Source organism: Mustela erminea, chromosome 3 (assembly GCF_009829155.1).
Source record: "Mustela erminea isolate mMusErm1 chromosome 3, mMusErm1.Pri, whole genome shotgun sequence".
Classification (NCBI taxonomy): domain Eukaryota; kingdom Metazoa; phylum Chordata; class Mammalia; order Carnivora; family Mustelidae; genus Mustela; species Mustela erminea.
Genome location: NC_045616.1, coordinates 98,325,621 through 98,343,426, shown reverse-complemented (window position 1 = coordinate 98,343,426; position 17,806 = coordinate 98,325,621). Strand labels below are relative to the sequence as shown.

General features: G+C 40.2%; 1 pseudogene; it reads right to left on the bottom strand.

Moving 5' to 3' along the window:
* Positions 1 to 17,304: 17,304 nt before the first annotated feature.
* On the bottom strand, positions 17,305 to 17,463 carry LOC116587316 (annotated as a pseudogene).
* Between the last annotated feature and the right edge of the window lie 343 nt (positions 17,464 to 17,806).

Sequence of the window (17,806 nt, the reverse complement as noted above, 5' to 3'; positions counted from 1 at the left end):
AACAGTTAAAAAAAAAAAAAATTTTACCCGAAGGCGAGAAAAAAAAAAAAAATGAAAAAGAAAAAAATTAAATTAACTGCAAGACTAAAAAAAAATCACAGGGAAAAAGCCATGAGTTCCGTGCTTGGCTTTCTCCTCCTCCGAATTCTGCTGCTCTCCTTGGTATTGAAACCGCACTCCTTGGTAGGTGAACTTGGTCTCGGCTGGATTTCTTGATCTTCTGGGGGAGGGGCCTGTTGTAGTGATTCTCAAGTGTCTTTGCCCCAGGCGGAATTACACCGCCCTTACCCGGGGCCGGGGTGAGTAATCCGCTCGGGTTTGCTTTCAGGAGCTTTTGTTCCCTGAGCGCTTTCCGTAGAGTTCCAGAGGACGGGAATACAAATGGCGGCCTCCTGGTCTCCGGCCCGGAGGAGCCGAGAGCCCAGGGCCGCACTCCTCAGTGCGCCCTCAGAGAACAGCGCCCAGTTACTCCCGTCTGCCTGACCTCCGGCCGCGCTCCGAGCTCTCCGAGCCTGCGACCAGTTCAAGGTAACACCGAGCTGTGAGCTTACTGTCGGCTCTGTCTCTGTAGCCGGCTTTCCCGTTCCAATACCCGCAAGGTCTGCGACACTCAGACACCCCTGCTCCTTCTGTGACCCTGCGGGACCTGAGGCCACGCTGAACCCGCGTGGGCTTCGCCCCGGTTTAGCCTCTGGAGCGATGTCCCTCAGCGGAACAGACTTCTAAAAGTCCTGATTTTGTGCACCGTTGCTCCGTCGCTTGCCGGGAGACGGCCCCTCCCCCCGGGGTCTATCTTCCCGTCGCTTTGGATTCACTTCTCCGCCGGTCCTACCTTTCAGAAAGTGGTTGTTTTTCTGTTTCCAGAATTGCTGTTCTTCTTCTCTTCGATCTGCCGATGGATTTTCAGGTGTTTGCAATCTTTAGATAAGCTATCTAGCTGATCTCCGGCTAGCTGAAGCAGTCTCAGCCTGCTACTTCTCCGCCATCTTGACTCCTCCCTCCGTGTCCCACAGATTTTGAACCGTTGTATTTTCATTATCATTTGTTTCCATGATTTTTTTCAATTCTTCTTTAATTTCCCGGTTGACCCATTCATTCTTTAAAGGATGCTGTTTAGTCTCCATGTATTTGGGTTCTTTCCAAACTTCCTCTTGTGGTTGAGTTCTAGCTTCAGAGCATTGTGGTCTGAAAATATGCAGGGAATGATCCCAATCTTATGATACCGGTTGAGACCTGATTTAGGACCGAGGATGTGATCTATTCTGGAGAATGTTCCATGTGCACTAGAGAAGAATGTGTATTCTGTTGCTTTGGGATGAAATGTTCTGAATATATCTGTGATGTCCATCTGGTCCAGTGTGTCATTTAAGGCCTTTATTTCCTTGTTGATCTTTTGCTTGGATGATCTGTCCATTTCAGTGAGGGGAGTGTTAAAGTCCCCTACTATTATTGTATTATTGTTGATGTGTTTCTTTGATTTTGTTATTAATTGGTTTATATAGTTGGCTGCTCCCACGTTGGGGGCATAGGTATTTAAAATTGTTAGATCTTCTTGTTGGACAGACCCTTTGAGTATGATATAGTGTCCATCCTCATCTCTTATTATAGTCTTTGGCTTAAAATCTAATTGATCTGATATAAGGATTGCCACTCCTGCTTTCTTCTGATGTCCATTAGCATGGTAAATTCTTTTCCACCCCCTCACTTTAAATCTGGAGGTGTCTTCGGGCTTAAAATGAGTTTCTTTGAGGCAACATATAGATGGGTTTTGTTTTTTTATCCATTCTGATACCCTGTGTCTTTTGACAGGGGCATTTAGCCCATTAACATTCAGGGTAACTATTGTGAGATATGAATTTAGTGCCATTGTATTGCCTGTAAGGTGACTGTTACTGTATATTGTCTCTGTTCCTTACTGATCTACCACTTGTAGGCTCTCTCTTTGCTTAGAGGACCCCTTTCAATATTTCCTGTAGAGCTGGTTTGGTGTTTGCAAATTCTTTCAGTTTTTGTTTGTCCTGGAAGCTTTTAATCTCTCCTTCTATTTTCAATGATAGCCTAGCTGGATATAGTATTCTTGGCTGCATGTTTGTCTCGTTTAGTGCTCTGAAAATATCATGCCAGCTCTTTCTGGCCTGCCAGGTCTCTGTGGATAAGTCAGCTGCCAATCTAATATTTTTACCATTGTATGTTACAGACTTCTTTTCCCGGGCTGCTTTCAGGATTTTCTCTTTGTCACTGAGACTTGTAAATTTTACTATTAGGTAACGGGGTGTGGGTCTATTCTTATTGATTTTGACGGGCGTTCTCTGAACCTCCTGAATTTTGATGCTTGTTCCCTTTGCCATATTGGGGAAATTCTCCCCAATAATTCTCTCCAGTATACCTTCTGCTCCCCTCTCTCTTTCTTCTTCTTCTGGAATCCCAATTATTCTAATGTTGTTTCATCTTATGGTGTCACTTATCTCTCGAATTCTCCCCTCGTGGTCCAGTAGCTGTTTGTCCCTCTTTTGCTCAGCTTCTTTATTCTCTATCATTTGTTCTTCTATATCACTAATTCTTTCTTCTGCCTCATCCTAGCAGTGAGAGCCTCCATTTTTGATTGCACCTCATTAATAGCTTTTTTTATTTCAACTTGGTTAGATTTTAGTTCTTTTATTTCTCCAGAAAGGGCTTTTATATCTCCCGAGAGGGTTTCTCTAATATCTTCCATGCCTTTTTCGAGCCCGGCTAGAACCTTGAGAATTGTCATTCTGAACTCTAGATCTGACATATTACCAATGTCTGTATTGATTAGGTCCCTAGCCTTCGGTACTGCCTCTTGTTCTTTTTTCTGTGGTGAATTTTTCCGCCTTGTCATTTTGTCCAGATAAGAGTATATGAAGGAGCAAGTAAAATACTAAAAGGGTGGCAACAACCCCAGGACAATATGCTTTAACCAATCAGAAGAGATCCCAAATCATGAGGGGGGAGAAAGGGGATAAAAAGAGGTTCAAAAAGAAAGAAAGATAAAAAATAAAATAAAAGAATTTAAAAAAAGAAAACGAATAAAGAAAAATATAAAAAGGAAAAAATATATATATTAGATAAACTAGTTTAAAAACGTTAAAAAAGAAAAGGGTAAAAGTTAAAAAAAAATTTAGCAGAAGAAGAGAAAAAAAATGAAAAAGAAAAAAATTAAATTAACTGCAAGACTAAAAAAATCACAGGGGAAAAAAAAAAGAAAATCACAGGGAGAAAGCCATGAATTCCGTGCTTTGCTCTCCTCCTCTGGAATTCTGCTGCTCTCCTTGGTATTGAAACCGCACTCCTTCGTAGGTGAACTTGGTCTTGACTGGATTTCTTGTTGATCTTCTGGGGGAGGGGCCTGGTGTAGTGATTCTCAAGTGTCTTCGTCCCAGGCGGAATTGCACCGTCCTTACCAGGGGCCGGGCTGAGTAATCCGCTTGGGTTTGCTTTCAGGAGCTTTTGTTCCCTGAGCGCTTTCCGTAGAGTTCCAGAGGACGGGAATACAAATGGCGGCCTCCTGGTCTCTGGCGGGGAGGAGCCGAGAGCTTGGGGCCCCACTCCTCAGTGTGCCCCTAGAGAACAGCGCCCAGTAACTCCCGTCTGCCTGACCTCCGGCTGCGCTGGGATTCACGGAGCCTGCGACCAGTTCAAGGTAACCCCGAGCTGCGAGCTTACTGTCGGCTCTGTCTCTGTAGCCGGCTTTCCCGTTCCAATACCTGCAAGCTCTGCGACACTCAGACACCCCCGATCCTTCTGTGACCCTGCGGGACCTGAGGCTACGCTGCCCCCGTGTGGGCTTCGCCCCGGTTTAGCCTCTGGAGCAATGTCCCTCAGCGGAACAGACTTTTAAAAGTCTTGATTTTGTGCTCCGTTGCTCCGCCGCTTGCCGGGAGCCGGCCCCTCCCCCCGGGGTCTATCTTCCCATCGCTTTGGATTCACTTCTCCGCCAGTCCTACCTTTCAGAAAGTGGTTGTTTTTCTGTTTCCAGAATTGCTGTTGTTCTTCTCTTCGATCTGCCGATGGATTTGCAGGTGTTTGCAATCTTTAGATGAGCTATCTAGCTGATCTCCTGCTAGCTGATGTAGTCTCAGCCTGCTACTTCTCCACCATCTTGACTCCTCCCCCTCTTTATTCCATATTTTTCATTTTAGTTTTAAGTACTGCTTTGGGCTTTGCCACTGGTCTAAGAATATATTTGTGGTCATTGAATATTCTGCTCCCAAATTTAAGAAACCAGAAACTAGGTTTACATTTTACTGTTTTTAGGATTAGAGCCAGAAATGTTCTAACTAGTCTTCAAGAACGATACCACATACCTCGTAAAATATATTTTAATGTTCTGAGTCCTCCTGCTCCAGGGGCCACACTTGAGAACCACTGCTGTGAGACCATTCCTGCTTCATTCTTCATGTCCTAAGGTATTTTAGAGACGGATATCACCCAGATAGCATAGGTCTTTCCTTTGTTCCTGACCTCACTCTCCCTCCCTCACAAGAAGAGCAACTAGCAACTCTTCCTGGACAAGATACCACTGAGAGAATCCTAGAATGGGGATGAGGCTGAAGCAGCCCTGCACCACAGAGACTGAGAGACGCTGTGTGAGAAGGAGAGACCCTGCCAGCTGCTTGCCTATGTTGTCCTCCCCGAGGCCGGCAGAGCATGGCACAGAGAGACCCCTGCCAAGCCTCTGGATGCTTCACAGGGAAAGGAGATCCCAGTGTAGATATCCAGTGACCCCAGCATTATGGGTTGCTTCTTGGGAGCCTCTACTCTAGTCTCAACTCCCAGAAATTGTGGGTGAAACTAAAGGACTTGGCCATCTTTGCCAATAGATTTCCTCTCCACAGCACCCAAGCAGTGGTGCCAATCAGCAGTTTGCTCACCTGTGGAACCAAGCATGTGGCTCAGTCTGACCTGGCAACTCACCACAGGGCGGATCTGCCCCCTTTGGGTCCTCTAATTAGTACCCTCCGAGCCCTGGATCCTGGTCTTCCCTCACCCAGGCAGGGGAGCTGAGCCAGAGCCTAGCCCTCTGCCAAGGGTAACCAGAAAGGCACACAGGAACCCCCGGAAGCTGCAGAGCCTGGCAATCCTTGTGCAGACAGTACGGCAGGCAGAGCTGACCATCCACAGAATGAAGCCAGTGCCAGGTAGTGGAGGGTTCCCTTGATTTGCCCCATCAGAGGAGCTAATTCATACCCTACTCACCATTAAATAAAACTCCCAACACCACCAAACCAGAAAGCCAGACTCAAACACCTGGAAAGCTACGTAGTCCATCAATTCTGGAGTGGAGAACCCGAAAGGCAGAGCTGATAGTCAGCAGAGCAAGGCTGGAAACCCTGCTGAGCTAGGAAACTGGAGAAATGGGTTGGCTTGAGAAAAAAAAAAAAGGCTTTTCCAGCCTTGGAGCTAGTCTTCCCCCTGTGCCAGGACAGGGAAACTAATCTGTAGCCTCACTTATTGCTGAATAAAGGCCTCAGCCTGCCTTCTCAGAGAAGTCAGCCAGAGCCCATGGGAAGCTAGCCCCCATTCATAGAAAAAAACCAGTGGCCTTGTTTGGTCAGGAAATTCGGTGTACACTCTTACCTGATTCAGGTCCCCAATCAATGTGCCATGTGTGTCCTGGGCCCTGGCCTGCTGTCCTGCCAGGGCATGGAAGCTACTCACAGTCCCACCAGCTGCTAAGTATAGTACACAGTCCCAACTGTCTAGTATGCCGACCAGAGAGACCAGGCAACTTGCGGAGCCCATCCTACCACTTGACTTGGGCAAGGAATCAAGCCAGCAATTTAATCCAACTATTCTGAGACAGCCACACCCCACCTCCCTACCCTAGCTTCAGAGGTTGGGCAGATGCCTCCACCCAAAAAGACCCAGATAGCAAGTCCCACTACCACAAGGATGTTCTTAGCAGATATTTCCAGAAAGCCATATTGAGCTTCCTGGTGAGAAGTGTCTAGGCCTACTCAAACCTATGAAAAATGGAAAAGGAATCCCTTATTTGAATGTGTAAATACCAACATAAGGAATCAAGATCATCAAAGATAAGATAACAGCACCAAAGAAAACCTGAAGCTCCAATAAGTGACTTTAAAGAAATGGAGATCTATCAATTACCAGATAAAAATGCTGAATTAGCCTCCCCCCCCACAACCACCAATCTTGTTTTCCAGAATAATCCTTTTAAAAATGTTTGGAAAAGGGGGGCGGGAATTGGAGTGAGAGAAGAACCATGAAAGACTATGGATTCCAGGAATCAAACTGAGGGTTTTAGAGGTGAGGGTGTGTGGAGGGATGGGTGAGCTTGGTGAGCTGGGTGTTAAGGAGGGCCTGGATTGCATGGAGCACTGGGTGTTATAAGCAAAAAATCCTGTAACACTACATTAAAAGCTAATGATGTACTGTATGGCGACTAACATAATAAAAATAAATTTATAAAAATTGAAAAAAATTAAAACATGTTTAGTGAACTACAAGAGCACACAGACAACTTAACGAAATTTGAAAAATAATGCATGCACAAAATGAGAGATTCCACTAAGAAGGAAACCATCAACAAAAACCCAAACAATTCCTAGAGCTGAACAATATGACAAGTGAATTGAATTCAAAAAAGAGCTTCAAAAGCAGATTTGACCATGCAGAAGAAATAATCTGTGACTGAAAGAACATTAGAAGTTCTACAATCAGGGAAAATTTTTTTAATATATATCTCCTACTATTAATGGGACACCATCAAAAGAAATACTACCCACCATCATGGGAATTCTACAAGGAGAAGAGAAAGAGTAAGCAACGAAGTATGTTAAAACAAAAAATGGCTGAAAACGTCTCAAAAGCTGGGGAGAGAAAACAAAATCCAGATACATAAAAGCCAAAGGACTCAAAGTAGGTTGAGCCCAAATAGGGCTGCACAGAGACTTATTATCATTAAATTGTGAAAAGTCAGAGATAAATAATTTTGAAGCTAGCAAGAGAAAAGAGGAAAGTTACAGGCAAGGGACCCCCCCCCCCGCCCACCCGAAAGACTATTCATCTCTCAAAAGAAATGTTCCAGGCAGGAAACAATGGGATGACATATTCAAAATATTTAAAGAAAAATCTGAACCAAGAATTCTATACCCTGGAAAGCTCTTCTTCAAAAATGAGGAAGAGATGAAGACTGATCCTGAGTCAACAAAAGCTGAAGGAGTTCACCTACATCTGCCTTAGAACAAATGCTAATGGGAGTTCTTTGAGTGGAAACACAAAGAAGACAATTAACATCATAGAAACATAAGAAGATAGCATAAAACTCACTGGCACTGGCAAATATATAGTGACAGATTCTGTAATACGGAATGTTGGTACATAATACACTTACACTTCTAGTTTAAAAGTTTTAAAACATAATAAAAACAACCATATCTGCACTATTCTGTTACTAGATATAGCATATTTAAAAATATGCATACTGTAACATCAGTAACTTAAAACGGAGGTAGAAAAAGTGTAAAGTTTAAGAATGCTGCTCAAGTTCATTTTTAGTTTAAAATACAATTTTCAAATATTTTATGTAAACTTCATGGTAACTTCAAAAGAAAACTCTATAGTAATTATGCAAAACAACATTACAAACAGTTCAAAGCATACCGATACCAAAAAATATCAAAACACAAAACAAGAGAGGATTTAAAACAATGGACAATGGATTTTCAAAACACTCAGAAAATAAATGACAAAATTACTTACCAATATCAAATAATTACTTCAATAGTTATCAATAAGTATCAATAATTGCTTTAAATGTACATGGATTAAATTTTCTAAAACAATGGCTCAGAGTATGGGGAAAAAACTATCAAGATCCAATTATACATTGCATACAAGTAATAGACTCACTATAGCCTTAAAGAGACATAGACATAGATAAAGGGATGAGAAAAGGTATTTCATCCAAATGATAAATAAAACAAAGCAGGGAAGCTCTACTTGTATCAGAGAAAATAGACTTTAAAGAAAGACTGTAATAATAAGAGACAACTGGCATAATATAATGATAAATGGATCAATCCCCTGAGAAAACATAGCAGATGTAAATATTACTCACCACAATTAAGTGGGATATATCCCAGGCATTCAAGGGTGAGTCTGTATCCACAAATCAAATCAATGTGATACCTCACATTAACAAGAGAAAGGATAAAAATCTTATGATCCTCTTAATAGATGGAGAAAAAGCATTTGACAAGACATCCATTTACAATAAAAACTTTCAACAAAGTGAGTTAAGAGGGAACATACCTCGGGGCACCTGGGTGGCTCAGTGGGTTAAGCCACTGCCTTCGGCTCAGGTCATGATCTCGGGGTCCTGGGATCGAGCCCCGCATCGGGCTCTTTGCTCAGCAGGGAGCCTGCTTCCCTCTCTCTCTCTCTCTCTCTCTGCCTGCCTCTCTGCCTACTTGTGATCTCTGTCTGTCAAATAAATAAATAAAATCTTTAAAAAAAAAAAAAAAGAGGCACACCTCTCCAAAAAAAAAAAAAAAAAGAGGGAACATACCTCAACATAATAAAGGCCATATATGACAAACCCATAGCTAACATCATACTTGATGATGAAAAACAGACTTCTTTTCCCCCCTAAAATCAAGAAAAAGACAAGAATGTCCACTCTCATTTTTATTCAATATAGTACTGGAAGTCCTAGCCACAACAATCAGACTAGGAAAAATAAGTAAGATGCATCCACATTGTTAAGGAAGAAGTAAAACCGTCCCTATTTGTGGATATCATAGTGCTATGTAGAGAAAACTCTGAAGACCACACCAAGCAAAATAAAATAACCATTATAATTGACAAATGAATTCAGTGAAGTTGCAGGATACTCAATACACAGAAATCTGTTGTATTTCTACACACTATAATGGAGAAACAGAAAAAGAATTTAAGAAAACAATTCCATTTAAAATTGCATCAAATAAAATAAAATACCAAGGAGTAAATTTAGCCAAGGATGTAAGGACCTATACTCTGAAAACTATAAAACACTGATGAAATTAATTTAAGGTGACACAAATAGAAAGATATTCAATGCTCATGGACTGTAAAAGATACAAACTTCCTGTTCTAAAATAAGTCACAAAGTAAAAATAATGCATAAGGAATATAGACAATATCATAATAATGCATGGTGACAATGCTTATCGTGGTGAGCACCGAGTAATTTATAGAATTGTCAGATCAGTATGTTGTACACCTGAAACTAATACCTCACACTATGTTAATTATACTTAAATAAAAGCCCCCAAAACCTTTAGTAGATACACAACAGATAAACTGAAAGGAATCGAAGCACATCACTGTAGAAAATCATCAAATCACAAAAGGAGGGCAGAAAAAGAATAGAAGAACAAAAGGTATTATAAAACTGGCAGAAAATCATTAACAAAATGGCATTAAATCCATACCTACGAATAATTAAAAGTTAATAGACTCAGTGGAGCTTGGGACTCTTGATCTTGGGGTTTTATGTTCAAGCCCCATGGTGGGTATAGAAATTACTTAAAAATACGAGGGTATTTTAAGAAAAAAAGTAGGGGCACCTAGGTGGCTTAGTTGATTGAATGTCTGATTCTACTCCAGTCATGATCTCAGGGTTCTGGGATCAAGCCCTGTGTTGGACTCTGCACTCAGCAGAGAGTCTACAACCCCTTCTTCTCCCTCTGTCCCTCTCCCTGCTTATGTTATCTCTCTCAAGTAAAAAATAAATAAATGCGCTAACTTACCCAGTTAAAAGAGAGAGTGGCTGAGTGAATTTTTTAAAAAAGGACAGAACTATACACTGCCTATAAGAGACTCTCTTCAGCTATAAGGATACATACAGACTGAGAAGGAAGGGACAGAAAAAGACATTCTGTGCCAGTGGAAAGCAAAAGAAAGCAGAGATAGCTATATTTATATAAGGGAAAGAGACTTCAATAGAAAGACTATATTAAGAGACAAATAAGGTCATTATACAGTAATGAGCAAATAAGAGGATTAAACACTTGTAAATATTTATGCACCCCAAATTAATTGGAGTAATTAAATAGATAGGCAAACATTAACAAACCAAAAGGGACAAATAAATAGTAATAAACAGTAGGGAACTTCAATACTTTACTCTCATCAATGGCAGATTATCCAGACTGAAAACCAATAAGGAAACACTGGATTTAAATGAAGTATTAGGTGAGATGAACTTAATGGGTATTCACAAAACATTCCATCTAAAAGCAGTAAAATACATACTTTTCTCAAGTGCACATGAAACATTCTCCAGGTTATATCACATATTAGGCAACAAAAAAGTCTTTTTTTTTTTAAAGATATTTTTTATTCAACAGAGAGAGAGGTCGCAAGGAGGCAGAGAGGCAGGCAGAGAGAGAGGGGGAAGCAGGCTCCCCGCTGAGCAGAGAGCCTGATGTGTCCTGGCTTGATCCCAGGACTCTGGGATCATGACCTGAGCTGAAGGCAGAGACTTTAACCCACTGAGCCACCCAGAACCCCCAAAAAAGTCTTAATAAATTTAAGGAGACTGAAATCATAAAAAGTAGCTTTTCTGATTGTTAACAGTTTAAAACTTTTTAAAGATTTATTTTTTTTGTTTGAGAGAAAGAGAGCATGCACGTGGTAGGGAGGGACAGAGGAAGATGGAAAGGGAGAGAGTCCCAAGCAGACTACAGAGTGCAGAACCCCAAGCAGGGCTCAACACCATGACCCTGAGATAACAACCTGAACCAGACCAGTCTGATGCCCAACCAACTGCACCACCCTGGTGCCCTTGATTGTAAGAGTTTAAAACTTCAGGTCAATTATAAGGAAACTTGATATTTCACAAATATGTAAAGATTAAACAACATGGTGCTACACATCCAATGGGTCAAAGAAGAAATGAAAAAAAAAAAAAGGTAACTTGAGACAAATGAAAATACATACCAAGATATCAAAACTCATGGTCTGAAGCTGAAACAGTTCTAGGAGGTAAGGTCATAACAATAATGCCCCTATTAGAACAAGAAAGCTCTCAAGTAAACAAGGAACTCTACTTTTCAAACTAGAAAAAAAAGAATGATGAAGCCTGAAGCTAGTAGAAACAAGGTTACAACAAAGGCCCAATTAATTAAATAAGGACAAAAAAGACAATAGAGAAGCTCAATGAAACTAAGGGCTATTTTTTTTGAAAAAGTTGACAAGCTATATACAGATTCATCAAGAAAAAAGAGTCAAATAAAATCAGAAATGAAAGACGAGATGCTACAACCCAGTAGCAGGAAAATACAAAGGATCCTAAGATACTATTATGGACTGTATGACAACAAACTGAACAACACAGGAGAAACAACTCCCCCCAAAACATGCAAGCTACTGGAGAATGAATTAGTAATAAGAAATACGAGCAGAGTAAGGAGATTGAGTCAGTGATTAGCAGCCTTCCAAGAATTCAAAGGGCATCAGAGGGGTTGATTGGTGAATTCCATCAAAGATTTAGGCAAAATTAATATTAATTCTTCTCAAACTCTTTCCAAAACCTGAAGAAGAGGGACTCCTTCCAAACCCTTTCTATGAGGCCAGCATTACCTTGATAATAAAAGCAGACAAGAATACCACAAGAAAATGAAATTTCAGGCCACCCCTGATGAACATAGATGCAAAAATCTTCAACAAAATATAAGGATACTGGTGTGCCTACCTGGCTCAGTTGGAAGAGCATGAATTCTTGATCTCAGGGTCCTGAGTTTGAATCCCATGTGGGGTATAGAGATTACTATAAAAAGTAAAAACAGGAGAAAAACAACTATCATATGATCTCCCTGATATGAGGAAGTGGTGATGCAACATGGGGGGTTAAAGGGGTAGGAGAAGAATCAATGAAACAAGATGGGATAGGGAGGGAGACAAACCATAAGTGACTCTTAATCTCACAAAACAAACTGAGGGTTGCTGGGGGGAGGGGGGTTGGGAGAAGGGGGTGGGGTTATGGACATTGGGGAGGGTATGTGCTATGGTGAGTGCTGTGAAGTGTGTAAACCTGGCGATTCACAGACCTGTACCCCTGGGGATAAAAATATATGTTTATAAAAAAAAATTAAAAATTAAAAAAAAAAGTAAAAACAAACAAAAACTTAAAAAAGAGAGAGAGAGAGAGAGAGAGAGAGAGAGAGAGGGAGTGCCTGGGTGGCTAAATCAGTTACGTGTCTGACTCTTAATTTTAGCTCAGGTCACCATCTCAATCAGGGTTGAGAGATGTTGGGCTCCACGCTGGGCACAGAGGCTGCTTAGGATTCTCTCTCCTTCTGTTCTTCCTCCCACATCCCTCTCAAAATTTAAAAAATAAAACAAAATATAAGCATACTGAATTTAATAGTACATTAAAAAGATCATACACCATGATTAAGTGGAATTCATTCCACCAATGCAAAGATAATTCACCATTCACAAATGAATATGATGTCCCACAGTAACAAAATGAAAGAAAATTATATGATCAGCTCAACAGATGCAGAAAAAGAGCCTGACAAAGTTCAATATACATGCATGATGAAAACACTCAACAAAGTGGGTATAGAGGGAATGTACCTCAACCTAATAAAGTCCATATCTGACAGATTCACATTAATGGTGAAAAGCTGACAGGTTTTCCTCTAAGAATAGGAAATGAGATACCCATTCTTACCAATTTTATTCAGGATGGTATTAGAATTCCAGGCCAGAGCAGTTAGACAAGAAATAAACTGCATCCAAATCAAAAAGAAAGAATGAAAACTGTCACTATTTGGGGATGACATGATAATCTATACAGAAAACCCTAAAACTTTTACCAAAACCTATCAGAACTAATTGACAAATTCAGAAGGTTGTACGATTCAAAATCAATACACAAAAGTCTGTTGCATCTCTATACAGTAATAATAAACTATCAGAAAGAGGAATTAAGAAAACAGTCCCATTTATAACTGCATCAAAAAGAATGAAATACCTGAGCAACAAATTTTACTACGGAGTTAAAAGACTTGTACATGCAAAACTGTAAGATATTGATGTGATAAATTAAAGAAAATATAAGTAATAGAAAAATATTTCATGCTCATGGACTGAATAATCAATAGTTAAAATATGCATAGTACACAAAGCAAACTACAGAATGAATGCAATCCCTATCCAAATTCCAATAGCATTCTTAAAAAGAGAATAGAAAATCCTAAAATTTCCTGGGTGGCTCAGTGGGTTAAAGCCTCTGCCTTTGGCTCAGGTCATGATCCCAGGGTCCTGGGATCGAGCCCCGCATTGGTCTCTCTGCTCAGCAGGGAGCCTGCTTGCTTCTCTCTCTCTGCCTGCCTCTCTGCCTACTTGTGATCTCCGTCTATCAAATAAATAAATAAAATCTTTAAAAAAAAAATCCTAAAATTTTTTATGGAATCACAGAAGACCCCTAAAAGTCAAAACAATCTTAAGAAAGAAGACAAAAGCTAAAGATATCATGCTTTCTGATTTCAAAATGTATTATAGATCTAGTAATCAAAAAAGTATCACAAAGGCATAAAAAAAACACACAGATCAACGTATTACAATAGAAAGCCCAGAAATAAACTCACACATAAATGATCATTTAGTTTAGGATAAAGGAGGCAAAAATATACAATGAAGAAATGATAGCTTCTTCAAAAAATAGTGTTGGGAAAACTGGACAGCCACATGGAAAAGAATAAAACTGAACTACTATATTTTACCATATGCAAAAACTAACTCAAAATGGACTAAAGATTTCAAGACCTGAGGGGCGCCTGGGTGGCTCAGTGGGTTAAGCCTCTGCCTTCGGCTCAGGTCATGATCTCAGGGTCCTGGGATCGAGCCCCGCGTCAGGCTCTCTGCTCGGCAGGGACCCTGCTTCTTCCCTCTCTCTCTGCCTGTCTCTCTGCCTACTTGTGATCTCTTTCTATCAAATAAATAAATAAAATATTTAAAAAAAAAAAAAAGATTTCAAGACCTGAAATAATAAAACTCCTAGAAAAAAACTGTCACTAAGCTGCTTAACTTCAGTCTTGCTAAATGCTTTTTTGCATTTGACACCAAAAGCAAGACAAAAAAAGCAAAAATAAACAAGTGAGACTTTATCCAACTAAGAAGCTTCTCCACAGCAAAGGAAACCATCAACAAAATGAAAAAGCAACCTATCACACGGGAGAAAAACATTTGCAAATTACTGATATAATAAGGCGTTAATATGCAAAATACATAACTAATCCATACAACTCAAAACCAAAAGGACAAATAATCCCATTAAAATGGGGGCAGAGGGGGCACCTGGGTGGCTTAGTGGGTTAAAATGGGGGCAGAGGATCTAGATAGATATTTCTCCAAAGAACATACACAGATATTCAAAGAAACATGAAAAGGTGTTCAACATTACTCACGATCAGGGAGAAGCTGTATTAAAATCAAGATGATGTACCACTGTGTACCTGTTAGAATGGCTACTATCAAAAAGACAACAATGAACAACCAAGGTAGTGACACTGGACATTTCTTATTTTCTCTCACACTCTCTCTCTCTCTCTCTCTCACACACACACATACACATACACACACACACACTTAATGATTCTTGAACAAGATACCACTGAGAGAACACTAAAACTTGAGGGTGAGAGTGAAGCACCCTTTTGCACTAAGGAACCCCAGAAAAATAGCATTAGCAGGGCAAGAGCACAGGCTACATGCTGACTGCACTGTCCCTCCCCTAGGATGGCACAGGAACACAAGCTTTGAGGTTTTCCCTGAAGTTAGAGTTCATTCAGGGGGCAAAGAGTTGTTTCTTGGGAGTCTCCACTCAGATCTCACTCCATGGAGAGTGCAGGAGTGTCTGCAGAGCTTCAACATGGGAAATCTGATTGTGATGGAGGAGAAGCAAACCATAACTCAGATAGTGGTCAACTAATTTCCTACCTGAAGCACTCAAGTAGTAGTCCCAGCCAGTAGTTTCGCTCATGAGTAGAACCAAGCCCATAGTACACCCAGACCACGGAACTCTTTGGGGTGCAGCTCTGCCAATTTTGGATCCTCCTAAGCGGAATTTATATGTGTAAATTATATGTGTAATAATAATATATATGTTAAATTTATATGTGTAAACACCTGCATCCTGGTGTTCCCTTGTCCATGTAGGGGAGCACAGTCATTGCCCCAGTCACTGATGAGTAGAGATCACAACCCCACCTGATAAGAAGCCTGGTGGGAGCAACTGGAAAGTTATATAGTCCATCAATAATTGGCTGGAGTCTGGCAGTCATAGCTGACAGTCTGCAGAACAAACCAGTGGCCCTATTCAGCCAGAGAACTTAGGGCCTTGGTCAGCTACAGTCAAGACCACAATAAGCCTTACCTGCCTTGGAGCTGGTTCTACTGCTCCTTGGTAGGAAAACTAATTTATATCCCTGCCACTGCTCAATATAGCTTTCAGGCCACCCTACCAAAAAACCCAACCAAAGCACATCCTAGGCTACACAGTGCATCCAACAGCCCTGCTTACAGTGATACTAGAATACAGAGCATAGCCTGTGACTTTCCCCATTTGTGAAGCAGAACTGTTGGTCCTGTCTGGCCAGGGACTTCAATGCACAGTCTTGGCTGATTAGTATCAGCAAACAGTAAGCTTTTCAGGGCCTGGGTTGCACCCTTCTACCCCCCCCAAGGCAGAGTAGCTAATTCATAACCCTGCTTACTGCTGAACCTAATACCCAGTCTGCCTGTCTGATAAGCCTGACAAGAAAACCTGGGAAAATTCATAGGTCCTCCTATAACCCCATGTAGTCAGTAATCCTACCCAGCTCCTTTCAGCCAGCATCATGTCCTTTCTTCCTGACTTCAGAGCATTGGCAGCAACCTTATTTAAAAATAGACCCTGAGAGTAAGCCCCAACTGCTCAAAGCCATTAGCAGCAGACACATTCAGACAGCCAACCTGAGCTGATTGGGGGAAAAAAAAAAACAAAAAAACAAAAAACAGTCTCTGCCAAAGCCAACCTGTAAAGTCTGATGAAGGAGGCCACTTAAAAAAAATGTGGTAAACATGACACCATCAAAGGAAACTAATAAAGACCCAATAACTGACCAACATAGAATTCTTAATAATTCTCTTAAAGTACTTTAGTGAACTATAAGAAAACACAAAGAACACAAAGAACACAGAAATCCTAAAGCTGGAAATGCAATGACTGAATTGAAACATTCGAAAAAGAGCTTCAAAAACAGACTCAACCGTTTAGTACAAACAATCAGTGACCTTGAAGACAAGAAATCTGGTATTATTCAGTCAGTGGAACAACAACAAAAAAAATTAGAGACTAAAAAGGACTGAAGAAAACCTATAGGAATAACAGGATACCATCAGAAGAAACAATACTGTGATTATATGAATTCCAAAAGCAAAAGAGAAAGAGTATAGTACAGCAATATACATTTAAAGAGGTGCCTGGCTGGCTTAGTTGGTAGAACATATAACTCTTGATCTCAGGGTCATGAGGTTGAGCCCCATGCTCGGTGGATGGATAGATAGATAGGAAGAAGAAAGAAAAGAAAAGAAGAGAAGAGAAAGGAAAGGAAAAGAAAGGAAAGGAAAGGAAAAGAAAAGAAAAGGCTTACAGCATATTTAAGCAATAATGGCAGAAAACCTCCCGAAACTTGGGTGAGAAATGGACATCCAATCCATGAGACCCACTCCATGAGGCCAAAGTACCCAAAGAGTTTGAACTGAACAGAGCTATACAAAGACACAATGTAATTAAATTGTTCAAAGACAAAGAAATGATTTTGAAAGCATTGGGAGAGAAAGAAATTACTTACAAGGAAACTCCCATGAGATTATTAGATTTCTAAGAGAAATATTTCAGACCTGGGGAGAATCTGATGATATGTTACAAATATTGAAACAGGAACCTGTCAAACAAGAAGTCTAAACCTGGCAAAACAGTCCTTCGGGAATGAAAGAGAGAAAGAGAGAAAGACTTCCCTGAACAAACACTCGTTCAGGAAATTCATCACTACTAGACCTGCCTTGTTCTTTAGTTAACATCATAAAACATAAGAAACTATTGAAAATCTTATTGGTAATGTTAAATATATATTCAAAGTTAGATTCTGAAATATGGTACTGATACTGCCTTATTCATTTAGAGCTCTAGTTTAGATGTTAATAATAAACATAGTAAAAACAAACCTAACTACAATCTGTTACTAGCTGCTCAATAGAAAAATATGTGAACAGTAACATCAATAGTCTGAAATTTGAGAGAAAGGAGAAGTATAAAATTTAGAGATCTTATTGAAGTTGGTGTCAGTTAAAAGTAGGATGTTATAATTTTAAGATATTTTCAATTAGCAATAATCGCGCCTCGGATAAACCTCATTGGCTACGATACTGCCACTGCGCAAAGCTAATTTTAAGATATTTTATGTAAGCTTCATGGTAACCACAAGGAAAAAACCTACAGTAATTACACACACACAAAAAATTGAGAAGTCAAAGCATATCATGCTAAAGTATCATACTAAAAGATACCAAAGCATACACAAAAATAGTAGGGTACCAAAAATAAAAATGGGCCAGTTTCTGTAGTATAGTGATTATCACACTCACACCACAAAACAATGACAGTGAATCTACAAAATACCCAGAAAATTAACAAAACAGTGACACTAAGTCCTTACATATTAATACTTGCCCTCAAATAAATTTATTAAATTATCCAATCAAAGGAAATTGATCACATGGCTGAATG